The following is a 27241-nucleotide window of genomic DNA, read 5'->3' on the forward strand; positions in this document are numbered from 1 at the left end:
GATAAATGTTGTCTTGGTTAGCATAAGAGACTTTGGTCAAACTTTATTTTAAGGTCCAATTCTCGCTATTAACAAAGCATTAACTATGACTTTTGCATCAATAAACTCAATTTTCTTCTTATTAATAGTTAGTAAGGTAGTTGTTAAGTTCAGGTATTGGGGAAGATTAGGGATGTAGAATATGATCATCCGGAATATGTGCTTTATAAGTACTAAAAACAGCCAATATGTTAATGATAGGCGTGCTAATTAGCAACTAGTTAATAGTTAGAACTGGTCCCTAAACTAAAGTGTTACCGAGACTACTTCTCACCAACCCAAACTTTTGAATGATAATATGTTTCTTGTTACATAGTAGCTTTCATCATTTACCATTATGAGAGGTCTTAGAAGATTTATGATTTAATAATCAAGATCAAAAAGATCATGTATGTTGTTTGATATTAAATCCTTTTAATGGCCTCAGAGCATGGCTGCTTTGCTCCAAACAAAATGACAATCACATACAAATTTATATTCATCATTACATTGTAAAATGACCGTTCAAATCGCTGTCATTCAACACTTCGCAATTTCCTTAAAGGCCCATTTGAGACCTCTGATTTATGTTGATTTATTAAAGTTACCGCTATAAAATTGTACAAGATTACTTGGTATACTATTCAAATTACATTGTTTAATAAGTCCCCTGTAGCCAGTGAAGTTCATTGTAAGCAGTGGTAGTGACAGGGGAGGACATGTCCTGACGTGTCTCTGAGCCGCTGATGGCGGCTGCCAGGACATGAGACCTGCTGAGTAATTACCTTTCATTTAAGATATTCAGCTTCTAAACAATGAGGAGTAATAATACCTTATCAATGTCAGACTGACTTGTCACATTATGACAGATTTACTGTTAAAACAATACCACTGGCGCTCGAAAGCAGACCTGCTCTGAGACGAGCTGTCTGCGCATACATTTGGGCCGTTTCTAGCACTGTCGCTACATCACACTGCACACTCCCATCCATGTCACACATCCACAAAACCTCGTAATGCACTGTTCTCAAATGAAAATAAGTCTTAAGCATTTCTATCTGTTTAATTTCAAGTTGAGAACCGCATGAAAGCTCTTTGACACCCATAATAAACTCCAATGTGATCCATTTTTATTGGGTTACATTTAAAACGTGATGTTGTTTTCTTAACCTTTTGGGAAGCTTTTAGAATAATTTGTTGATTTCTATCTGCGAAGGACATTTTAATAAAAATACTATTTGAATTCTTAGTGTGGGTGTGTTTGTGGGTGGGTGTCGGTTTCTCTGTGCGTTCGTTTAGGGAAGTAGGAAGGAAGGAGGTTGTCCATTAACTGTAGTGCTACTTGGCCCCAACACCTTTAAGACAGCTGATGATAATCTATTTTTCCCAATGGCCAGCAATTCAGGAACAAGAGGAGACAAGCCTGTCATCAAGAGCTTTCAGTCATTTTGTCAATTAGCTGTGCAACTGGCTCAGGAAAGTGGTTTTTCAGTGCAAGTGTTGGCACTTTTGCTGTATCAAATAGATACAAGATGTCTGTTTTCGGCAATGGACTCTTGCCTTTCAAAGCAAGTGGCATCAAGGCTACAAAAATATGTACAGAAGTGACGCATGATTTAAATGCCTTGTTTCAGTTCATTTTATTAAAGGAATGGTTGACCAAGAAATTATTATTTGCTTCACCCTTAGGCCATCCAAGATGTAGAAGAGTTTGCCTCTTCATCAGGACAGATTTGGAGAAATTTAGTGTTACATCACTGGAGAACACAGTTATGGACAGATGACTCATATTTAGCTATTTAACAATTTGAAAAAATCTTAACTTATGAAAGCATCTTATGAATTTGCTTGTTACAAAAATGCAGCTATTCACTTGTCTTGTGGATTACTTGTGGATTATTGTGATGTTTTTATCTGCTGTGTGGACTCTGACGGCACCCATTCACTGCAGAGGATCCATTGGTGAGCAAGTGATGTAATGCTAAATGCTAAAATCTGTTCTGATGATGAAACAATCTATAGTTTGCATGGCCTAAAAGTGAGAACGTTTTCAACAAATTTTCATTTTTGGGGGTAAACTACTCCTTAAACTGCTATCTTAAAGGACCTTTCAGGCATAATATAAAATTTTTGTGGGGATCAGAGTTCTGGATGTATTTGACACTTCAAGGTGTGATGAATCATGCTGACCCCTGTGGCAATAAACCTCATACTCAGCAAGTCCAAACATGCTTCAGGTCTACGAGTTGTTATCTGTGTTCTACTTTTTTTTAAGAAATTTCCCGACTTTGAGTTTTGCAGTATTTACCGAAGATTTGTTGGCTAATTTGAGAGCCAGTTTGCAGATTTTGGGCTGTCAGGTTTGACCGAATTCTCAGAAAATGGCATAGTGTATGATAGGCACAGACCACGATTTTTTGACTTCTGACTGTGATTCCATTCAGGACAAAAGTCTGATATTTTGAGCTGATTTTAGAGCACATATTGCCTCATTTATCATGCATTTCCTATCAATGAGGCATATGTTTCTGTGTGAGTTTGTTGTGTTCGGAAAAGCATGACAGTCTGGTAGTCTGTGATTCTCAGTTGTTTAGTATATGAAGTTTCGTTTTTCTCTGTAACCATTTAACTATATAACCGGTTGGCAAGTTTATGATGACCAGTGTTTTAAAATGTATTCAGATCTGAAAAGTTGTGTATTCCAGCTTTTAGTCTTGATAAAAATTAATATAAACATAGAAAAAGATCAATATTAAATTATAAAAACATTTTGACACTGACTTGTTAATAGTTTTGAAGTGCAAGGTAAATGTTGTTTCATATTCATTTAACACAGAACCCATAACGTGTTGTAATTAATTATTTCTATCTCTCTTGGTGACACAGATTCTTCTATTTGCTTGTGTCTGTGTCCGTCTATATCAGTGATCCTCAAATCTGGCTCGCGTGATCCACTTTCCTGCAGAGTTTAGCTCCAACCCTAATCAAACAAACCTACCTGTGATTTTCTAATGATTCTGAAGACATTGATTAGCAAACTTGATTAGGGTAGAGCTAAAATCTGCAGGAAAGTGGATCTCTCGAGCCAGATTTGAGGATCACTGGTCTATATCCTGCCTTGTTCCATCAACATGGCCAAGAAATTACAACTTCAGAAACTCCACCTAACACTCACCATGTATGATGCCCATGCTCCCCAGGACAGAAAACAGAGGCCAGAAGTTTCTAGGCCAGCGAGCCATCAACAGAGCTCTGAGTGAGCCAGAGTTTTACACTAAGCGTGTATAGCTGATTTTGTCTCGGGCCAAGCACAACACTGTAATGTTTCTTAAAAGCATGACAAGTTGAAAAGCTAAAGCCGTAGGCTGACTCATTGGGGCCTTTTCACAGGGGCCAATATTAAGATATTAAGACTCAACAGCAGGAGGTTTGAAGCAGTACACTGCCAAAGCCTGTGTACTGACAATTAAGATCCAAATCAACAAATCACATTATAGTGGTGTAACTGTGGTATTAACTTAACTTGCAATTGAAAGACAGTAATTTATATATGAACAATCTTGTATCTCAAAGATTACAATAATATAAATTTAAGGCTACACTACATGACTGAACAGATTTTAAACAATAGCTAGGCCTATCATGGATTATCAACTTTGTAAATGGTTACTGAGAATAATCTGGCATCACACAATGAATGTGTGAGGATCACACACTACCAGATTGTCAAATGAAACACACACCTTATTGCTAGAAGGCGTGTGACAATGAAGACAATAAGTGTGTCCTACTGGACGGATTCACAGTCTGAAACTAAAAAAAGTCTCCGTTCATCATACACTATGTGATTTTCTGTAAAAACTGTCAATTCAAATCTGCAGACTGATTATGACTTGAAGAGACTATAGCATCGACTCATCCAGACTGCAAATCAGGGCAAATGTCTGGATTTGCCTGGCAAATTCCTGCCTAGTCTTAAAGTTAAAATAGAAAATATTGTTTATGTTTTATATTTTAGGAACTGTTCATCAGATTCACGCAGTAAGCTTATGGAATTGACAACCATTTTTAAACAGGGTTGACTCTCAAATTGTCACATTTTAACAGCGGCTTATATACAATTATTAATTCACTGCATCAACGAGTAACCAGTTATTTCAGTTTCCCTTATCTGTTGCCAGCCTAACCTGTAACCTTAGTGACACTGACTAAACTAATTATCAAACGTGGCGTCCATAACATTGGAAAATCTTATCACAGTTGACATGCAGAGACAGTAGCTTTCAAACCTGCGTGAAGCACAAAGAGCGCGAACAGGACAAAACTGACGAGAGCATCTCTGTAGGAAGAGAGCGATTGGAGCTAAAAGATGAGACACACAGCACAAGTTACGGAAACATGGAAAAAACACCCCACAGACACGAGACAAGTGCATGTACACCGCAGAGATTGTGACGTGACAGATGACTGCTGTATGTTCACACAGCAGGTGTTCAATGAAAATGTGCCGTAAAAAAAACTCAATTTACGAACATGAGTTCGGTTGTAGAATGCTGTTGTCAGTCTCGTAAATAACCGAACTGTGTGTGAACGTAACTGTATAAAGCACTCAAATACAGAACTGACAACCGTATTCTATGGAGATTACTCCCTCACGAAATAAAATTCACATGGAATGTTTCTACATGAGAATTGAACTTTCTTGGCTTTAATTTCCTCATTATTTCATAGTCTTTCATCATTAGATATACTATTGCAAGAAGACTGAGATAGAGGATGGATACTACTTCTGTCTACCTTGCTTTGTATCTTTCTCTGATAATTTATAAATATCATATTAGGCACCTTAATTAAACTAGCCAACCCCCCAGCTGTCCTATGAGGACCATATAGTTTATAAGATTTTACATGATCCAAGTAATCAGGTTTAAGAAGAACAATTAAATACAAGTTTATACAATATATAGTTCATTTGTTGTCAGCCTGCAGATTAATTTTTTTGAGGAAAAAAAAAAAAGATCACACACAATAAAAATAAAAAATATGCAAAAACAAGGCAATATGAATTGTCTTACAGAGAGAAGAATTTATCTCTACAAAGAGACACATATGTAGTATATGCTTTTTTTCCCAACATTTTACCAATTATCGCACATTCCCTTTTGCCATTTTTTTCGATGACTTTTTATTAATTTTCCCATGGAAAACTTGCAGAGAACAGGTTTCTCAAGCTTTCAACGTGCACAAGACATCTGAGATGAAAACAAATAACATATCACTGCATATAATATTTAATGTTGGGTAATTTGTTTACCTCATGACTATTTCCAGATGTTTTTGCTTGTCCTCTTGATTCTGGTGAAATGGCAAAGAATACCAAGGAGTTTATTTTCCTTGGAGTACTATATGACAGAAGTAAGGACTGTGTTCAAATATTGAAATCGGTACAAGACAGTTCAAGAGAAGGAAAGTCTCTATTTAAGCAAATTTTCATAAACACAAAGAACAAGCAAGGCAACAGCCCACAGAGCTATCATTTCATTAAATATAATTTCATCCCTCGCTCTGGGCAAAGTGGATGATGCACAGACGAATTATAAACTGTAATGTGAGATATTGATCTCTGATTGTTTTTCACACGAGTCGAATCTATTTGGTGTGTGAGACTATGTCAACACTCTTTAAGTTCAGTGTAGAGCACAGTAGTACTATATGTCAGAGCTTTATTCAGGAGCCCATAATTTCCTGCATTTCCCTTGGTACTTCGCTGGAGACACAGCTGGCCTAGTCTGACGTGCATCTCAGCCATTGTTTCTGCAAGGGATCAGCTCCAAGCTGAACTCACATCCTGCCTGCGAAGGAAGCTAAAGGGACAGCACAAGAATGTGCGCACATAAGACTTTTTTTTCAGAGCAGGAGAGTTTAATGAAGCCTAATGAAGATGTATTTCAGTGCAAAGTGGGGTTGACTGTTCTGTTAAGGGACATGGCTGTTAGCATTCCTTTAAAGCAACAGATTCCCAAAGTTGGCTCAGAATTTGTTTGGATTTTGCCATACACAGTATTGTACATGGAATTGATTTCAAAATCAGATCAATGCTGTATGACCCATAACTTCTTATATCTGGTCCAAATTTGTGAGACAAACAATGACAAAACACGATGCACCAGAAGGCCACTGTTTTGCTCTCAATATAATTTAGATCATGCAAAACGCAAGTAACCCCCAGGAGTTCAGTGGTCTACACACTTTTGAACAAGAGTTCAAAATGAGCATGTTTCATCCATGGCTTCCAATGCAAACAAGGGCTGAATTTTGGCAGCGGCCACTGTGCTTTGCTGATACGCAGCTGTTAATTGTCCTATAAGGGACCTGGTGAAATCTGCGTACTGTGTGGTAAGTAGGTGTGCGGTCCTGCTTCTTGCGATAGTACAGGCCTCCTTCCTTAAGCCTGAATAGCACTTCTTGGCACACGTGGGATCAGGTATAATGATGTCTTTGGCTGCCGGTACACTGTAAATGAACTCAAAGCGATTGTGTTTATGAGCGATCGGGCTGCTTGGGGACAGATCAGAAGCAGGCCCGTAGCTTAAGCTAGAGTTACGTTATATATTTAGTCAACTGATCTCATATTTTCAACTAAAATTATGTGGAAAGGAATGTCAAAACCGACCAAGCAGTGAAGGATCCAACTGAAGAATTGATCCTAGTGATGATAAGAACTGGAGGACCTCTGAGGAATTTTGCAGGCTTAAAATATAAAGTGCAGCATATCTGAGTATGTCAAGGTTTGTGTAATGAGGGAAATTCCATATGGTAATTCAGTACATATGTAGCTTTGTAGAATATGCTGTCATTTTCCAGATCTGGCCATTGCTATTTTTCTTCTTTCTGAGAGGTATATTTTTCCTAAAATAACAAGTGAGAGCAGCAGATTTGAGTCTTATTTCTAATAGTCCAGATTAATGTTTTGCGGACCCTCGTGAAGAAACTGAGGAAACTGTGGTATTTACAAAAAGCGTGAGAGGTGGAGTGAAAAAAGTGAGAGTGAGAAATAAAAAAGACAAAACAAGAATCAGGGAAAGATAGAGAGCTGAGCGTCTGAAATATCCATCGGCCAATTATCTCCCTTGCCCTGCTCGGGCTCAGAGCTCCATAAAAAACTCGTCTGAGATGGACTCTGAGGCATTTCTGTTCCTCTTGTGGATAGGGCTCTGTGCCTCGTATCCCCTCTGACAAGCACTTAAATGTGAAGGACAAAAACAATTCTGCAGTTCATCTATCACCTGTTACAGATTTGGGCTGTAGCTGAGAAGAAATAGTGTAGTGTTACCCACAGCTAGAAAGAGATCCGTGAAGTATATTACTGAAACGTTCCTAATGTCGGCCTACAAGTGGTTCAGCGTTTGCACATCTGGTTAGACACACATATACTGTATGTATTTATATATTGTTTGAATTTAATTGAATTGAACTCAACTTTCATGAGTTTGAATTTCAATTAAATTGGCCACGCCCCACAGGAAGTTGAATGGAATCTAGAGGAATTGGAAATTACTGAGTTTCTCATTTTTTAAAATGTAAAAATCATAAAAATAATGAAATAAGAATATATATACTGTGTGTGTGTATATGTATATATACTGTATATATATAAAATAAATTGGTGATATTTTAAACAAGCCTATAAAACCTTCAAACTTCAAGCCTTTTCAAACTTATTTTTAAGCTTTTAGACAAACTTTGTCAAGCCATCATTTCAACCTTGTCTTGACCATTTTCTTATTAAAAATGACACATATTGCTTTGAATATCAGTTCATTTTTATTGTACTTCCTTAAAAGTCCAAAATTCAAATTCAGTTCAAATTCATGAACTGCTTCTCAACTGCATTCTCAATTTCATTAATTTAGCCATTATTTGCTTTAATGTATCCTTAAATCCTTCAAGACTTTGCACAGTTAGCAACTTGTCCTTTATGATACTATTCTAGAAAAGATGAAACGTATATTATTTCTGTGCAATGGGTGGTTAGTAAGTAATGCGCTGTAGACTCAATGAATCGCTTATTGTAGACTCCCATGAGAGATCTTAGAAATGGAACATCTAGCTGTTGGAATTACAGTTTAGGATCCATTTCCACCAGAGTGTTATGAGAATGTAATTTTCATTTCCAGCTTTATCGAACTTAATAGATAATTTTCGGAACTTAATACTACATCTACAAAATGACTTGACTGAGCCACCAATGTTAGTAATTCCTGAGCTCGGTCAGGACCCTACTGTTCTCGGGCCTGGTTCCACAGCCTCTCAGCAGGTTCAGTGTGTAGCCAATGCTAATATTCTCTGCACCTGTGTAATATGTGCTAGATTTCTGAATGCTTAAGTTAGCCGTGTCTGTCATGCTAGCTGTTTTCATCTTGCCGTTCATTTATTTCTCTTTGCCTCTGGCATGCAACCGCCTGTGATGGAGAGAAGTTGAGAGTGTTAATGTTTTTTTTCTTTTGTGCAGCAGAACTGGCTGGCAGGGAGGAGAGCTGTCCGCCTTAAAAGTCAAAATGGCTAAGTATGACAAAGTGAATCAAGTGAGCTAATATTTTAACTTTTTTGAGCCATGATGGATTGAGTGTCCAACACTGAGAAATATCTTCATAATATTTACTCAAATACTCCAGGAAATGAATGCCTCCAAATGGCAGTTTCAATTTACACCCTCTAAAAACTTTCCTTTGCTCCCACACGCTCTTCCCTTTACATCATGTTTTCTTTATATCGTTGTATTTTCTATATAAAAGGAAATGCTAGATTGCGGGATTGTGCTGATACTTACCCAAGTGCCAAAGCAAAGTATAGTTGACATAGTTGAGTATAGATGGTGGAGAACCACATACGGTTGAGTGTCTAAAAGAGTGTATAGTAAACAGTTTTTCAACATAACATAACATAACATAACATAACAACATAACATAGCATATAACATAACATCATAACATAACATAACATAACATAACATAGCATAACATAATATAACATATAACATAACATAACAACATAACATATAATATAATATATGAAATTTCAGTCTGGTAATTTAAATTAATTTGTATCTTATGAATTTGTTGCAAATTGTTTTTTACTAAAAACACTGTCATGGCTGTTTTTTGTGGGGGGGTTTTTTCATTTTTTTTTTCAGTTTTATCTATGTATAATATTGTAACAGTATTGAAATAAACCATAAATAAATGTATTTTCCAATACAGTACAATTGCATAATGTAGTTTACCCTGAGTATATAAAAGCAATTGCTAAAGCATTATTGAATTACTGAATTTTGTATTTTTTGGTAAATAATCAACATTCAGTTTATTTTTTATTACCAAAGAAGTCAAATTCTCTGCACCCCCACCATAAAAATGTATCATTCCATTAAAACTGGTGACACCCAGGAAATGACATCATTGGGACACTTTCAACAGCATGGCAGGAAGTAAGTATTCTCAATCTGTTTTCGTTTTCATTTAAGTTGTGAAGCAATGTGTTGACTGCATATGGCTTGATCGTTTAATTATTGGAAGAAAAAATTATCATAGAAATATAATAGCAAATAATACCAAACTAACATGTGAGCCAAATTAATGCCACCTTGATAACTTATTGTAACCCTGTTACCCATTGTTCCATGTTTTTCTAAATGTTATCAGAATCAGAATCAGAATGAGCTTTATTGCCAGGTATGTTTACACATACGAGGAATTTGTTTTCGTGACAGAAGCTTCCACAGTGTAACAGAATGACAGTGACAGAACAAAAACACAGATAATAAAAAATAGAACAAGTAAATAAGGAATAAAAATATATAAATTGACAATTACTAGCCTTTCTCTCTCCCCTCCAGCTAGAGTTGATATTCTTCCCTGCTATGACTAATTGGCTGAGAGAACAGCCTGCTACAAAGAACTCAAAGCCCCTAAATGACCCCGTGGGACCCTGGATGGATGGACAGACAGAAGAGAGGAGTGTAAGGTCCTGCAGGCTCGTGCCAGGCTCTGCTCTGAGAGTGAATAAAGAGTGTGTGTGTGTTTGTCTGGCGGCTGCACAGGACCCACAGCTGTTTTCAAGCGTCTGCTAAAGGGTGAGCAGCTATTGTTCATTTAGATTCAGTAAGAGTCAGCAGGAGAACAGGCCTGTGACCACAATACTGATCACAACGCAGACAAACATGAACCGGTGAAATATCGGGTGGTGTGTACTTCCGAATGTCCAGCAATTCGTCTCTGGTGAAACTGATTGCAGGGATATAACTAAAGACAGGACAAACTAACAAAAACATAAAAACAACTGCGGAGCACGCCACGGAGGCAGCCATCAGCGTCGGCGCCATCTTACTTTCTTATTATATTTATTATATTTTGCCAAATAATTCATTAACATGTTTTATTTAATGGTCATGTTTATTTACTGTTTATTTTGATAAATAATTAGATAACACAACTGTTTTAAATTAGACATGCTATATTTTGGTAACAGGATTGTAAAAGCATCCTAAAATAAAATAAAATGGCTTATTTAGTTCGACCGCTTCAGATGGACAAACAACATTTCAGTATCATTATTGGCCTCACCTCATAAATAATATAATAGTATATTAATTTACTTAAGGAATTAGTGTATCACTAAAAAACAGTATTTTGTGTTTAAAAAAAATAGAAAAAAAACTTTTTAAAAAGGTATTTCTTTACGAGACATGTCATAAACCAGGCAAATGTAAAAAAAAACTGCAGTATGGCATTGTGCTGTGTACTGTGTGCTATTATTGAGTTTTAGTCGAAAACGCTTTGCATTGTGCTGTGTACTATGAGCTATTATTGAGTTTTAGTCGAAAACGCTGTTGTTTTGCATTGTGCTGTGTACTATGAGCTTGAGTACAGTTTGTAGTGATCCTTGTTTAGGCTCAGGGCAGAGGAACGGATCTGAGCAGAAATGAAGTGGTTTAACTGAACGTGTAACCTTGAGAGTTCGGGTAGAATTACAGGTGTACTTCCTTTCCCAGGCTCAGAAGTAAATCTTTGTGGCCGAGGAGAGATGCTATTGCCATACACACATTCACACACGATGAGTCAGGCAGGTGAGCGAGTGGGTCTTGAGGTTTGGCGCGAATGAGGGAGGGAGAAAGAAAGAGAAGTGAAATCAGAGGCGCCTTGCTGAGGAGCTCACCTGGGGATGGAGCGGCGTTCAGACTTATTCAGGTGTGAGGAGGGGTGTGTTGCCTCACCTTCACACACACACACACAGACACATGATACTTCCTCTGGTCCCACATCCCAGCATGCCTCATTTCACATGAACACCATCTTGCCAAAACATCAATGCAATAATTAGCTCTACTCAGACGCATGTATTTATAGTTAAAAATATTATTTGGCAAGCTCTTAAAGGGATAGTTCACCCAAAAATGAAAATGCTGTCATCAATTACTCAGCCTTGTATGACATACTTTCTTTTCTGCAACACTAAAGTAGGTATTTTGAAATTCCTTTTAGATAGTCTGGCATATATTATATTACATTTTAATATATATAATATAAATAAATGATATTCATAAATATTTAAATGAATAAAATAAAATGATAATCAATAAATAAAATGTTTTTAAACTTAAGCACATATTCAGGTTTTTTTTATTTCTTTCAAAAGAAATCATAATTATTCCAAACTTTTATGTAACTGACTCTCAGTGTCGGTAATTGCTTTAATATGTTTTATCTCTTATTCTGAGATCACAAAATGTTTTTAAACTTAAGCACATATTCAGGTATCTTTTTTATTCGTATTATTTGCATAAAAAGCACATGATAATGCTCTATACACATGCTCCACCAAGCCAAACCCTTTGTGACCATCTTCTGGCTGCTGTTTGCAGTCTTAATGTGGATTGATTTCAGCAGCAACGTGATTATCCTCCTCACTTTAGCGTCCACAGCCTCTGCGAGGCAGCCTCTCGTTTCTCAGCGCTGCAACCCTACACCAATATAGCTAGAGTTTATTTCGCCCGTTTATTTTTACTAGCAAATCTCTTCCTTCTCCATTCCTCCCACTCGTTAGCCTTCCATTGTTGGAGAGGATGAGAGTTTGCTGAATATGTGCTCTGTTGGAAAGGTATTCTGGCTTCCCTTTCTCTCAAACTCTAGTTTTCATCTTTGCCAAACATGCTGCCACTAAAACAAAGCAAGACGTTTTGTCATGTTGAATTATTTTAAGTGATCGTGTAAAGTACATTATTGGAGTGAGACTAGTGTTTTAAGTTACTGTTTTCTTAATTCACATTAAACAGTAGGCCTATGTCAGTTATAGACTTTATACGAAGATTCAAATCACAGCCTTTTTTTTTTTTTAATATCCATCACTGTGTGAAGTGTCCATAACATCTGATTGATACTTTTTCCTGAAAAGTGGCCTGACTTGGTGGAGTCTGTGGACTTTTATTACATTTTCTGCAGAATTTAGTCAAATTGATTAATTTGAATTTAATTAAATTTATTTACATTAAATTTAATTACATTTTTAATTTAATTAAACGTTTGGAGTTGTCACGGTTGCACTACTGAGTGGAGTGTGGAGCAAGGGACGGAGGGAGGCGAGGAGTACATCAATACAGAGAAGTTTAATCACATAAAGGAAATACGGAAAACTCATGTAGCACATGTAGACATGGACAATACCGGACGCTGAACTAAAAACAGGGAACACTATTTAAACACATGACAAGACGAGGGGATGACGAGACACACCTGGGATCAATGGAAATAAACGGGGAACACCTGGAATTAAATCAACATAATCAGGACAGGAACAGAAAACTAACCAAATATGGGCAAGGAGGGCACATGGGGAGCAAAACACACAAAACACGGAACAAAGTCTGACAGTATTTATAATACATTATAAGGTTATTCTTAAAGCATTATAAGGAATGAATAAGGCATTATAAGAAACCTTATAATATGTTGCATCATCTTATAAATAATCATAAGAACAGTTTTAATGTATTATAATACTTATTTGTGGTTATCTTTTCTGCAACACTAAAGTAGGTATTTTGAAATTCCTTTTAGATAGTCTGGCATATATTATATTACATTTTAATATATATAATATAAATAAATGATATTCATAAATATTTAAATTGTAATTTTGTTTTTTGTTTTTACTGTATTTTTGGTGAGCAAGGCTTCTTTCAAAAGAAATCATAATTATTCCAAACTTTTATGTAACTGACTCTCAGTGTCGGTAATTGCTTTAATATGTTTTATCTCTTATTCTGAGATCACAAAATGTTTTTAAACTTAAGCACATATTCAGGTTTTTTTTATTTTTTATTCGTATTATTTGCATAAAAAGCACATGATAATGCTCTATACACATGCTCCACCAAGCCAAACCCTTTGTGACCATCTTCTGGCTGCTGTTTGCAGTCTTAATGTGGATTGATTTCAGCAGCAACGTGATTATCCTCCTCACTTTAGCGTCCACAGCCTCTGCGAGGCAGCCTCTCGTTTCTCAGCGCTGCAACCCTACACCAATATAGCTAGAGTTTATTTCGCCCGTTTATTTTTACTAGCAAATCTCTTCCTTCTCCATTCCTCCCACTCGTTAGCCTTCCATTGTTGGAGAGGATGAGAGTTTGCTGAATATGTGCTCTGTTGGAAAGGTATTCTGGCTTCCCTTTCTCTCAAACTCTAATTTTCATCCTTGCCGAACGTGCTGCCATTAAAACACAGCAAGACGTTTTATCATATTGAATTATTTTAAATGATTGTGTAAAGTACATTATTTGAGTGATAGTAGTGTTTTAAGTTGCTGTCTTCTTAGTTCACATTACACAGTTGGCCTGTGTCAGTTATAGACTCTATATGATGACTCCAATCGCAGCCTTTAAAAAAAAAAAATCCTTCACTATGTGAAGTGTCCATAACATTTAATTGATATTTTTTCATGATAAATGGTGATCTGGTGGAATCTGTGGATTTTTATTACATTTTCTGCAAAATTTGGTCAAATGGATTGAAATTGTAATTTAATTGAATTTAATTACATTTAATCAAATTAAATTTTTAATTTAATTAAAAGTTTGGAGTTTTTTAAAATAAATTATTTTATTCAGCAAGGATTCATTCATTTGATCAAAAGTAACGGTAAAGCCAATGTATAATGTTACAAATATTTCTATTTCAAATTTAAAAAAATCAAATAAATGGCATATTTATATGTATTTATAGTTAAAGATATTATTTGGCATGCTCTTAAAGGGATAGTTCACCCAAAAATGAAAATGCTGTCATCAATTACTCAGCCTTGTATGACATTCTTTCTTTTCTGCATCACTAAAGTAGGTATTTTGAAATTCCTTTTAGATAGTCTGGCATAACTAGCTTTATAAAAATGTAATTTTTGACATAATAAAAAAGTTTTATTTTAGATTTATTTTGAATGGAACTCTCCTGAATGTATTTGATCAAAAATACAATAGAAACAGTTATATTGTGGAATTCTATTACATTTTAATATATATAATTATTTTATATATTTGCATTCTTTTGACCTCTCTATTAATCAAATCCACAAAAATATTAATCAGTGAAGACTGGTGTAAGGTCTACTGAAAATTCAGCTTTGCCAACACAGAAATAAATTACATTTTAAAATGTATTAAAATAGAAAATATATTTAAATTGTAATAATATTTCATGTGTGTGTGTGTGTGTGTGTGAAATATTTATTAAAAATTAAATCCATTCCACATAATTAAACCGATTTTTTCCTTCAAAAATCAAACCAAGGAATCAAATCTCTGCAGTTTCCAGTGCCGTGTTCTAGTGTTTGAGCTACAGAAATGCCTTTACAATGCTATTATGCCAATTTTTCACCTGTATAAAGATGTTTGGTTGGCCAGAGCTGATGTGTTGGATTTAGTGTTGAATTATATTCCACATTTGAAATTAGTATTATAGATAATCTTTAGCAAAAGCAAGATACGTGTGCTTACCATTGACTATACATATAGAGCAATTTCTTAAAGATGCGGTCTCACTTGTTTGGAGTTTGGAGTCCAATTCTCAATGTTAATTAACTATTAACTACAACTTTTGCCTCAGTAAACTCCTAATTTGCTCCTAACTATTAATAGTTAATAAGGTAGTTGTTAAATTTAGGTATGGAATAAGGGATCTAATATATATTCATGCAGAATAAGACATTAATATGTGCATTATAAGTACTAATAAAGAGCCAATATCCTAGTATTATGCATACTATTAAGCAACTAGTTAAAAGTGAGAAGTGGTCCCTAAACTAAATTACTGAAGATGCATATGTCAGTGCTTTGCTTTGTAACCAGCAGAGGGAGATCAGTCTCTGGGGAGTTCAACAATAGCACCGAACACACTGTATGTGCTAAAGCGAGACCTGTCATTCAAAGGTCACTTGTTCTTCATTGAACAAGAGGTCTTTGAGAAAATAAGTTGTAAAAACAGGTTGCTGGAGGTCAGCGCTAACATGTGTTTGGCAACGCGATGTCCTGTTGGGCACCTGAAAGACGGCATGAGAGAGGTGTGATGCTTCCTGTGTAAGAGTGTGTTCAGACTTGACTGTTCTGGCAGCTTCTCTCTTCGGCTTGGATGAACTCTTGCTGACATTAGTCGGAGTGTAACGTCTACTATGACTACATCCATATTCACACACACACACACACACACAGGGTGACCGGCTGAACGCAGGTGAGAGGAAAGCCTGAAGGTGTGAAGGTTGACAGTTTTGCGTAAAGTTGCAACAAGAAGCAACAAATTTTTACTAAGACAAACCCAGCAAAGCCAGCAAGACCTGTTAGACCTAACTGTCACTGTTCAGGAACAAGGACATGAGACAGTATGTTTCCTTTGTGCCAAACCAAATCGTTTAGAGATGCATGTACGTCTGGAAACGCATATTTGTACAATGAAGGTACTGTATATGTGTGTGTACATGCTCTTCTCAGGTTTCCCAGTCAAATTATTCAAACCCGGTGTCTGTTTCATAGCAAGTGACAATGTCTACACCAGATGAATAATAATGCCTTTGTCTGGCTTGTATCTGAGTGTTCAAATATGTCTTGGCATAAATGATTGGCATATTAAATGTTTTCGTTGAACGTGCACAATGGCAACGTAATGCTTTGAGTGCAGAAAAATGGCTTATCAAATTACCTAGCCATATGTCTACAAAATTTTCACTCGGGATTAGAAGCACTTGAGGATCTCAGAGTTTAAAGAGGCTATGAGAGCTTTTAGGCTTCCGATTTAAGGGTGCTGAGTGTGTTGGAGTGACGGCGAGTAGTTAATGACTACCTGTTCAGGTGGGAACAGCACCTAGTGTGAAACCAGTCTGAAGACTCTGTCACTGACAAGGGAGGATGGGCAGAGGCTGATAGGCCAGAACTTCCCCTGGAAGACAAGGTAAACAGCAGGGTTAGAATGACAGCAGAGGAATGCCAAAAATCCACTTTAATGGATCCCTTACTGTTCCGCAGGGCAGGTCAGCGAGTGAGAATAGAGAGGTAAAAGTGACAGGCTGAGCTTTTGGAAGAGCTGTACAGACGAAAGGGAGGATTGAGGGGTGTGATGAGAGACTGGCGGCCTGTCAAACTAATCTACGGACGTAGGTGGGAAAGGAGGGACCCACTGGATATACCAGAGACAGGACTCTCTGCACAGTTACTTATTGTTCAAAGGGAAACGGCTTTCAGTAGACCTTTCGCACACAGTCATGCTCGCTTTGTGCTGCTGACAGATTTATCTTGGAGGATGTTAGCGAAAGGCTTAAGCTTTTGAACTCTGTTGTTGCGCCAAAAATATTACTCAACTGTGGCATTACATCATTAGGACTTTGTATTTTTAGGTGGTTGCAATGACTATGTTGGCAACTTATTTAGGAACATATTACAAAAAACAGTGTGCTTGAATTTAGCATGAACTTGCTTATATTTTTACTTATTATGTAAAGACTTAATGTGATTTAAATTTGGCACGAGGATAACGGCCTTATTCTGTGATTTACTATAAACATTTCAGTTGTAATTTCTGTGTAATTCTGATAAACTGAAAGACTTGCTGAAATGCAGTTTAAGGTGATTCATACATTCATGAGTTAAACTACGCTCAAATCTTTGAATTCTCAGTTCTAATTCAAACAAATCTGCTATCGGTGAAATGTAATTGCATTTGTTGACAATTGTGCCTGACCGCCACAGGATATCCCGTGTTAATGGGGTGTTAATGGGTTTCTTTATTGCTAGGATAATACTTGTGGACTTTTTGTGTTTAGTAACACTTTAAAGAGACAAAGTGGAACTATTACCTACTAATTCTTAAATTACATAGATAATAGAGCAAGACTTATATTTGAGGGGTTTACAGAGTAATTGGTGTAACTGGTTTGGGTTTCTCTGACCTTTGACCTTTGCCCGCAAAGGCTACTAAGATGCACCTGCAAGTGTGTGTCACGACCCATGTAACCTCAGGCACATAGGCCGCCCTTCAACAAGCGAATACTGGTCAAGACAGCAGACAGGTACTAAAACAAAAATATATTTTAATGATTTTCTCATTCCTCTGTCTATAAGGCCATACAATCACAGCAAAATCAGGTTTAAGAGTGTTTTAAAGGTATAGTCGACTCAAAAATAGAAATGCTGTCATCATTTACTCTCTGGTTCTGATGTCATTGTAAACAAAGTTTTTTCTTCCAAAAAAAAAAAAAAAAGATGTTTAAAAGAATGTTAATGCTGCTCACTTTCAATGAAAGTTAATGGTAGCCAATGGAGTCCATACAACTCATGCATTTTATTCAGAGTCCTCTAAATCCATATGATAGATTTGTGCTAGTAACAGAATAAAATTTGCTAAAAATGTGTTAGTCTCTCCAAAACGTTGCTACTCTCACCTTAAAAGCCTCTCATTTGAAAATTGTGGTCACCATTGACTATCATAGTATGGGAAACAGTAATACACGCTATAATTCTGACATTCTGCTTTATATAATGTTTTAAAATGACATAAATATGAGGAAATGATTGCAGATAACTTATTCCTTACATTTAAATAGCATAAAGCATGACCCAAAGGATGCATTATCGTTTGGAAAACCAGCCAGAGACATAATAGTGAAAATGACTTGGTGAATGAGCAGGTGAGGAGGTTATTTTCTGAGAGGAGGTATTTATGGTGTGAGTGTTTGTGCGATGGATGAGGGGATGTAAAGAGAGAGTGTGTGAGAGGTATTAGTTGATATTTCCATGTGTGTGAGTGTTTGTGCAAGTATGGAGTGAGAGAGAGAGAAGCGAGATGTGGAAGTTGATGTTCCTTTCCCTCAGGGATGTGACACCCCTGCAGAGGAACAAAACCAGCACGGTATTAGTAACAGGATACGCCGCTAGCGCAAACTGGAAACTTGTACCTCCTTATCTAGAGGGCAAGTGAGTGGCTTTTTTTATCTTTTTCCCATACATACCTGATCCACCCGATAAGGTCCTGTTTGTGTCTGTGAGCTCTCAATTTACAAAAAAATTCCCCAACGATCAACCAGCGCACAAGGAAACAGTATGACTTTCAGACTTCTACAGATAATAACAACTCTTTCAATCAATATAATTGAAGTTGTTATCAATACCAGCTAATTGCTACTTTAATAATGATTATACATGCAATTAAATAACACCTTAAATGTACAATAATTCTTCAGATTTCTGACAGTTTGTTAACTAGTGTTTCTTGACATATAGCAGGTTTAACCTGACAGTCAGCTTTGTGTGGGCATTACCTTGTCTGTCTGCGTGTTTATCAAGGCTGTCATTGTTTCATTGCTTGAATTTCCTGAGAACATCTTATTTCTGTTGTGTTTCTGTGTGTTCAGTTGCAATGTCTTGATTTCCATTTTTGTGTGCATGTTTGTACTACAAATAGGCTATTTGTATATTTTAATTTGACCTTTTTTCACGGACAAATGGGTCTGTGATGTATAAGTAGAAAGGAAAAACCTTTTTACATTTTTTTTTAAAAATGACAGTACATGTGCCAGCTCTCTGTTAATTTTTTTCACCTTATACCATTTTCAAAAAGTTGGTGTAATCATTAAATAAAAAAGTAACGTTTTCCTTGCACCTTGAATCATAATTTCAAAAAAGAAAAAAGAAAAACATCTAAATTTATGAAATTTATTTTAATGCCTTAATTCATTATATTTATAAACAAATTATAATCATTTTTTTTAAATAAATTATAATGTAATAATATAAGAGGCTTGATATAATTTCCTGTTTTTAGTTTTTTTTTTCTGCTTTTTAGTTGCACCATGACTTTGCACCAAGCGGTGAAGCTGTTTTGTTAAAATATTTTTAAGTAACTGTACAATATTATACCAAAGTTCCTTGGCATATACATACTCATCAGAGAAGTTATTGTATGTCTGAATATTTATTTATTTATTCAGACAAAAAAATGAGCATCATGTCATTGACCCTAATTCTGTGATATACTGAAATTATATCAGCTCAAGGTCTTTAATGTTAAGCTTAGGGTGGATGTTGCTATAGATTATGATAATAGCAACCAGACATTAGCAGGGAAAGTCTGTGGTGAGACACAAATTAAGACGCAATTGAGAGCTCTATTTGTTACCTTGCCTTAGGTTATACTGCTCAACATGACATCTCTGTTCATCCTTTCTCATCAGCTCTTTCTCGCTCGCTCACCGCCTTCGTCCATTTCTGTTTCACACTGAGTTCCGAAGAGTTTCAGGTTGCGTGTTTTTCACCTTTTTCCCCTGAAAAAGTAAGGCGATCCGATCCGGCTTTCGCTTTTTTTCCCCCCAGAACAATTGCAGAAGGTCTGTGCAAGTGCAGACGGTGGAATGAGACAATGAAAGAGTTTAGGGCTCACAGCCTCATCTGTAAAATCTCCCTTCTCTGGAGGATGTCCATCAGCCTAGTATCTGGTTGCAGAATGTAGACACAAATTTAGTCAATTTTGACAGAGTATTTCACTTAAAGTTAATGGTAAATGTGTGTTTGGACCAACCTACCCCTGAATTCAAGACCTGCTTCCTCTGAACCCAAGCCCTGGGGTACTTTTTGGTAATGACTTTGTTGCGGTTCAGTGTAATTTCAGTGCTTTGTCATGCATCATTCACAACTCTTCAGTTCGTCCCGCGCCTGAGGATATCATGCATTCGTACATGCTTAGCTTCAGTGGAAAGGGAGGTTTTGTTGTTTGTGTAGTGATTTTCATTGATGATAAGCTCCATGCTGTGGTTCTGTATGAAATGACTGGTACAGTGTAGCAGTGTTTATGTAAATAGAGATTAGATATATATCCCTCATCCAGACAAACATCCATAATGTTTGTCTCTTGACACACATGTCCAAGACTGTAGTCAGGATAGTGCCATGCAGATTAAATTTTTTGACAGGAATAAAAACGAGGCTTTGAGGGATAGATGTACGGTGCGATCACTGGATTTTACTGTTGTTTAACAACGTAGATTGTTCAACTGACGAAACATCTTTCAGAGAGTGAGAGAGAAAAAAACAACTTTCAGTAGACAAAAACTTCATGAAACAATTTTGAAAGTTTTGAGTTGTAAAAATGATGTGATCTTGTTTTCAACTGAATATGGTGTCTAACCTGACTAAGGTCTATAGAAGAATTCTGTTTGGTTCCTCAAATATTCTTTCAGTGAACAGAACCATTTTTAAATAAATATTTAAATCTAAAAAAAAAATTTAAATCGAAAATGAAATCGAAAAAATCTGAAGAACCTTTTCCACTATAAAGAATATAAATTCTTTGTAGTGGAAAAGGTTTTTCTGAATTTTTTCCCCCATTAAATCTGTATATGTTTGTGTGTGTCTGTGCGCGTATCAAATATACATACAAACACACATCTTTCTTTCTTTCTTTCTAAATGGATTCATATGTATGTATCAAACAGATTAAGCAGCAGTGTTTTTTTGTAGGTAATATTCTACGTAAATACAAAAACCCCTAAACTTAGGGTCCCACTTTATATTAGGTGGCCTTAACTACTATGTACTTACATTTAAATTAATAAATTTAATACAATGCACTTATTGCGTACATACATGTTTTTACACTGTACTTATATTTAAAAAAAAAAAACCTGCATGTAAATACATCTATAATTAATTTATGTAATTACATTTATAATTACACTGTTGACCCATCCCTTTATACCTTAATCCTCCCTTAAACCTACCCATACCACCAAACCTGTCCCTAACCTTACCCGTATCCCACCTCAATAGCAGCAAAAGTGTTTTGCAATACAATATAAACGCAATAAGTGCATTGTACTTATTTTTTGATGTAAGTATATAGTAGTTAAGGCCACCTACTATAAAGTGGGACCAAACTTAGTAACCATAATCTTTTTTTCTGCCGAAAAAAGCAGCTGTAGTTTGTCATTTGATTTTTTTTAAACATTACATAAAAATAGAAAAGTCTTCGTCATCTTAAAATCAATTAGATTTTAAGTCTTTTTTAGATTAGTCATTGCAAATCTGAACACTTAGCTCGTCCGACCTTTTTTTTCCCTTTGAGAAACGTTGTCCATTTGATGAATGTTCAGTTGACACAAAATGTTCTTTAAAGGGGTCATATGATGCGATTTCAATTTTTCCTTTCTCTTTGAAGTGTTACAAGCTCTTGGTGCATAAAGAAGATCTGTAAAGCTGCAAAGACTAACGTCTCAAATCCAAAGAGATATTCTTTATAAAAGTTAAGAGTCAGCCACGCCTACCTAAAACGGCTCGTTCTAACACACCCCACATGTCTACGTCACGATGTGAGAAGATTTGCATAACGCCGCCCAAATGTTCACACAAAGAAAGAAGGCGTAACTTTTATTCTCGCTGTAGTATTGTTGTTCCTGCCGCCGCCATGTCGTGAAGGCGCTGTGTATTTCGTTGTGAAAGTGAAACTACTTTGTATGGCCTTTCAAAAGAGGACGATATCTGCTTCGTCATGCCTGGAGCTGATCAGTGCTGGTCGCTGAGGGAATACATCAACTTACTGTGGATCGCCGGATCGACTTTCACCGTGGACGAAGCGGAGTCCAGCCCACCTCAGCTCACTCTATCAAAAAAAACTTAAACCGATCATAACATTTGAATTTATTTAAAACAAAAACCACATAATTGTTAACTATCATAATGATATGAGAGTCTTAAAAACATCTGAGAAGCTGCATCAGCTGTATACTTTCTGTTAATTAGCAGAGCTAATTAAGGATCCTAAAGGCGGTCGTCAAAATGTGGTTTCAGCCACTGAGTGCCAAAATCCCTTTTCTCCTCTCTCTTTACCCTGCATTAGAAATTCCAGCCTGGAAAATCTGAACATAATCCGAAAACATGAAAAGGAAATGAGTGTGAATGTGAGACGGTGAATAAACAGGCTTGGTGTATTTCCACAGGGTTCCACGTTGCCGTGTGGAGCAACTGGGGCCAGGCCATATGTGTCAGGAATAATTAAGGCTCCGTCTTTCAGTCCACCGCTTCTGTCTAACCTTCTGTAACAGAGCTGATAAAGCCATGCCTCTCCTGGTGTCCCTGATCCTGACCCTTGACCCCTACCTGACCTCTTACCTCAGCTAGTCAATATCTAGCCAACCCTGAGACTTCTGTTGGTTTCTGACCTTATCTGGCACATAATCCTGATAAGCATCACTATTATGACAGCTTGATGATATAGCTACCGCAGTACTTAGTAGAATATTTAAGCATACTGATGGTCAGAAATGCATCGTCTTACAATGAACTGATTCTAACTTCATATAATTAATTAATAAATACGTAATTAATAATTTGTGTTACTACAGTATATAGTTAAAGCACACTGTATATTTTTAAGAACTTGGCACAAGTTCATGTTTGTTTATATGGTTTTGAAAATGTTTTTCAAATATTTTATTCAAGAGATTCTTATTATTATTGAAAACGTTTTCTTGATTGATTGATTGATTGACTCAAATATCATTGATTCATAAATACCCTTATTTTGGGGTAGTCAAACCACATTGCAGCCTGTCCTGAGCTAGTGTTGTCTTGTCATAAAAATGTCAAATTATCTGATATTTTCTGAGATTTATTGACTAAGATGCAGTCATTGTCTACTAGTTTTAAATGAGGCTTTTTTCTTCTTCATGATCATGAAGAAAAATATCAAAATGAATTCATTTTACTTCAGAAATATGCTCATAATAGAAGAGGTATAGTCATAATATATTCATAATCTGTATGAATTGGATTTGAATGTTTATTAATAAATTCATAGATACGACAAAAATGAGTGTCAGTGTTATTGTAGTAACAGTATTTATAGTTATTGTTAATTTTGAATTACATTCATATGTTTATTTTAATTTTAGTTAAAGTCTTTTTATATGTCTTTATAGTTTCTATTAAGTTTTAATTTCTTTAGTTCCTTGGCATTTCGCTAAAATAAAATATGTTTTCTTAGTTTATTTATTTACTGATTTTTTTGTGTGGTTATTTTAAGTAATGATTTTCTTAATGGTTTTAAGTTTTTTTTTTTTTTTTTAAGAACGATTTTTTTTTAATGAACAATTTTATGCATATTACCCTTATTTGTCCAACATTTTAATTTAATGCCAGTTGATGCCATTGTTATTTTCTAACCCCACTTATTAATCAATAAATATATTCAGAAATACGCTCATAATAGAAGAGGTATAGTCATAATATAGTCATAATCTGTATGAATTGGATTTGAATGTTTATTAATAAATTCATAGATACGACAAAAATGAGTGTCAGTGTTATTGTAGTAACAGTGTTTATAGTTATTGTTAATTTTGAATTACATTCATATGTTTATTTTAATTTTAGTTAAAGTCTTTTTATATGTCTTTATAGTTTCTATTAAGTTTTAATTTCTTTAGTTCCTTGGCATTTCGCTAAAATAAAATATGTTTTCTTAGTTTATTTATTTACTGATTTTTTTGTGTGGTTATTTTAAGTAATGATTTTCTTAATGGTTTTAAGTTTTTTTTTTAACACGCTGAACCATCATGTAGGTGACGGGAACTCGTCAACAGTACATTGCAGTGCACGCTCATTCCATGCAACCCGTCAGCGAGGATATTGCATCACTGAGTCCTGGAAGAATCATCAGCCTCCTGTCTCTGGGAATAGTGGGGGCTTCCCTCTCACTGGCAACAAGCAACCTGATCGGCAGGCATTATCACCTCATAATTACAGTCCTTTTGGACATATTAGCGTAGGCGCTGCGATCCGGTTTCAATGCGGAACCCAATTCCCCAACACATTCCCCACCTCTCCCGTTTTTTACAGATGCCTTCTCAACAAACAAGCCTTGTATAAAAATATCACCTGGCAGTAATGGTTCTCCGTTGCAGTTGGTCAGAGTGTTAGGCATGTGATGCGATGCGGCCAATGGGCGAAGACGTGGGGTGAAGCGTGTTGGGTTACCTGAGTGGGGCATGATGATTTAGCATGGTGAAGGTATTTATATCAGCAGTGAAAGTGTCATGGCGAGAAGGTCAGAGGCTTGAGTAAACACATGAGTCTGCCGTATCAGAGAGAAATCTGCTTGTTAAATGTGCGAGGCCTGTGTGAACACACATTTACACAGAGCACATATGCTCCTAGCGCTTGTGGTTTTGTCATATCAGGAGGCCTGTCTGACTCGATGAGATCACTCAACGAGAAATCGAGAGTTACATTTCCTCACTTCTTTATAGCACAATTCATGTCAATTGAAATTGAGTGGAACCAAAATCAAATGTACTGAGTCTGACTGAGGTGATAAAGTGCATATTTCCCCAGTGTAGTAATATGGTGGAGTTTCTTTCACATTTTCTCACACACATACACATACGTCTAACAAGTCACACATGCAAATCTCTGACCAGCAGAGTGGGAATAATATAAAAGCCATGAGAAATAGCAGGTTATCAGCGTGCTTTCTGGGGTTAGCATTTACTTTCCGTGTGCTTCCCTTGCGTATCAGTTTCAAATGACAACAGTGGTGTAATTGCACCATTCCAATGTGTGATAGATGAAACCCTTATGTCTTCCCTCGGTCATATGATGAGAAGAAAGAAAAACCTGTGTTTATTTTCTCCAGACAGCTATGTGCTGTCTCAAATGGAAACTATTACCTGAAGCCATGCTGGGCCAAACAAATATCTTTTAAAGCGGAATAATAAAACAAATTAACGTAGACTGTGAACAAAATATTTAAGCCCTAAACACTAGTTCTAAACTCTAGATTTATGTGGTGCTGGACTGAAAAACAGGCTTTTGATTCCAAAGCTGAGAAAGCATGAATCTCTGCAGTGAACAATTGCCTTCTTTTAAAAATAATTGGTACAATCTATTTCCAAAGCAAGAGATTTATTGATGGTATTAACTATATTTTCAGGCATAAATCTTGAGTGAGTTTTCAAGCTTTAATGAGTTAACCGTTTCAAGTTCCCTCGCCCTGCTCCTCCAAGAACTCATATCATTCCATAGATGGCTTTCATACTTGTCGAGTTAAACGCGTCAATCCTCATTCAGGCTCTTGGACTCAAAGTAATTGTGGGCCTCCAGGACACCTGTGTGGACCATATCAAATGTGCCACTCAGTCTGTCTAACACACACACACACACACTTTTTGAAACACTGATATTACATGTGTCCCTTATTCATAACTGGAAGATATTTCCTTTCCAGCTTTTGTCTACAATATAATGTGTGTGTGTGTATGTATTTATTATTAATTATATAATTAATATATAATTATTTATTATTATAATTTTTTAACTACTTTCATTTTTTCAATTAATAAAAGGACACTGATGATAAATATGTGTAAGTAGAGGAGATAATTAATGTATTCATTAATTTCAACTTGGTCATAATGTGCTTTTTAGTGGATGTGAGTCAAAATTTGCTAACTGGTAATAATGGAAAATTAATTTTTCTTTATTATTTACAACAGGATCTGCATTTGTATGAGTTTTAATAAAAGTTAGACAATAAAAACAACTTCAAAACCACACCTTTCTTGGTAAAAAATGAACTTGATGTTCAAAAGTCAACAATTTTGTAATAATTTTTGACAAGCCAAGCATGTCAGTCTTTGAATAACATGTCATAATTATCCAAAAGTTAAACATAGTTCCCCCCTTACGCATGTTATCACATCTGTCAAAAACTAAAAACATTTAAATAACACTCTCACAGGCATAAATCACTTCACTGACTACTTGCCAGCTAGGAAATAAATAATTAATACCTTTAATATATTTAATAATTAATACTCAGGAAAACCAACTCTGCCTCAATTACTGCATCATTGCTTTCTGAGCAGGAGAAAATAGCGACCTGAGTGGCTTCAGCATGCTGTCTGTCAGAGACAATCCCTGCGTCCCAATGTGCATACTATCTATCCTAAATAACATGAGATGTGTCCCAAAGCACAGTATGTTAAAAAGGACTATGCCAAAAGGCAGCTTGATGGTCTATTAATTCCATTTTTGATCTGTGCACACTCTAATGACTAATATTGCCCACAACCCATTGCACTTTGGCAATGTTTCGGTTCACTACAAACACGAATAAAAAGTGTTTAAAAACTACAAACATGGTGGATGTGTGCAACCGGCGGTTAAAGGGATCATCGGATGCCCATTTTCCACAAGTTGATATGATTCTTTAGGGTCTTAATGAAAAGACTATAACATACTTTGCTTAAATTTTCTCAATGGTAGTGTAAAACAACACCCTTTTTACCCTGCCAAAAACAGCTCTTTTCAGAGCAAGCCATTTTAGTGCATGCCGCTTTAAATGCAAATGAGCTCTGCTGACCTCGCCCCTCTCTTCCGAGCCGCTCTCTGAGAGACGGTAAACTTTAGCCGCATTCATCGTGAAACTTGCTAACTAGCACGTTATTAGGAAAGCCGATTTGCAAAGATTTAAAAAAAAAAACCTTATACTCACATCTGTATGTGAGGCTGGATCACGAATGATTCTCACGAACATAAACGCATTTAGTTAGATCAGGCGAGCATTCCCTTCAAAAACAAATGTAATCCACTGCGTCTTAAAGGTGGGGTAAGCGATTTCTGGTAGCCAATGTTGACATTTGA

At 36.1% G+C, this 27241-nt stretch overlaps 1 long non-coding RNA gene across 1 annotated transcript in view; it reads left to right on the forward strand.

Moving 5' to 3' along the window:
- The first annotated feature begins 9468 nt into the window (after positions 1–9468).
- Positions 9469–27241, forward strand: part of LOC107711420 (uncharacterized) — a 40422-nt gene continuing 22649 nt past the window's right edge. The window contains exon 1 of the long non-coding RNA XR_001636702.1: positions 9469–9505. This is a non-coding gene — a long non-coding RNA (uncharacterized LOC107711420). The remainder of the gene's footprint in view (positions 9506–27241) is intronic.

This window comes from Sinocyclocheilus rhinocerous, unplaced genomic scaffold, assembly GCF_001515625.1.
Source record: "Sinocyclocheilus rhinocerous isolate Xijiao unplaced genomic scaffold, SAMN03320098_v1.1 scaffold1829, whole genome shotgun sequence".
Classification (NCBI taxonomy): Eukaryota; Metazoa; Chordata; class Actinopteri; order Cypriniformes; family Cyprinidae; genus Sinocyclocheilus; species Sinocyclocheilus rhinocerous.